Here is a 1,481-nt window from a genome sequence, read left to right on the forward strand (position 1 = left end):
GCTATAGAGAAGCATCTTCACTCGATGGGAAAGGTTCAGAAATATGGAGCATGTGTTCCGCATGCTTTAAGTGACAACAACAAAAATCAACGAGCCAAAATCTCCATTGGTTTGCTTGCTCATCACTGCTCAACTCATGGACACAGGCAATGATTTCTTTACCAAATCGTTACTGGCGACGAAAAATGGTGCCTGTACATCAATATGAAGCAGCGTAAGGAATGGCTTATCCCTGGTAAACAAGCGACACCGTGATGAAATAAGATCTTCATCCACGTAAAACGATATTGTGCGTATGGTGGGACTGGGAAGGGATTATCTATTACAAATTGTTTGAATGGAACGAAACGGTCAATGCGGAACTCTATGTTCAACAGTTGGAACGACCAAGGAAGCCATCTAATATGCCCATGCATCTTTTATACAGAGGAAAACCGTATTTATTTATTAATGTCATGTTTGAGAAATTACCAAACATTTTCTGTTCACATGGCATTTTGTTCCCTTAAAGGATAATGCTTAAAAATATACTCCATGCTTACTAATGATTATCAGAGCAATGCTGGCTAAAAAAAGTTTTGATTAATCCATTTTCCCCATTAATCCATTTTCCCCATTAATCCATTTTCCCCATTTACTACTTATTTTTTCCATTATGTTTATTTTTTAAAATTTTTATATGTGACATGCCACAAGAGATAAGCTTTATCATTTTCAAGTGATTGGTCTTATATTTTAATTGTAAAACATTTTTATGTCTAGCCAAAGAAATGCACTTGAGTTTATATTTCATTAATTCTATGGCATCTTGTTTTAGGTATGTCACTGAGCCTTTCTTTGGCTCCTATCACTAAGCAACAGAGGAGGAAAATAATCCTTTCCGATTTTGTTACAAGGTCAAGGATTTAAGGAAAGGGGGAAAATGAATACATTGACCACTGCTCAACTGTAGCTTATTTTATTGACTCCTAAAGGCAAAGTTAACCATGATCATATACTATACATTTAATCAACATTATCCAGTGGTGCGTTGTGTCCTTGAGCAAGACACTTTATTTCCCGTTGCTCCAGTCCACTCAGCTGGCAAAAATGAGTAGTACCTGTACTTCAAAGGGCCAGCCTCGTCACATTCTGTGTGATGCTGAATCTCCCTGAGAACTATGTTGAGGGTATGCAAGTCTGCGGAGTGCTCAGCCACTTTCACATTAATTTCACAAGTAGCTTTTTCTGTTGATCGGATCAATTGGAACGCTTCACCTCATAACTGATGGAATACCTGTTAAAAAAAAATATTAAAATGTTTTAAATCAACACAACCATTATTCACTGTCAACATGGCTGTAACCTTCATTATCAGAACCACAACAAAATCTTCACTATCACTATTGCTCCCAGAACTCAGAACTGTTACAAACCTTATCAAAAAATACGTGTCTGTTTCTATTTATTTACAATAACGATGATGATAACAACAACAACAA

The sequence above is a fragment of the Octopus bimaculoides genome, chromosome 11 (assembly GCF_001194135.2).
Source record: "Octopus bimaculoides isolate UCB-OBI-ISO-001 chromosome 11, ASM119413v2, whole genome shotgun sequence".
In the NCBI taxonomy this organism is placed as follows: domain Eukaryota; kingdom Metazoa; phylum Mollusca; class Cephalopoda; order Octopoda; family Octopodidae; genus Octopus; species Octopus bimaculoides.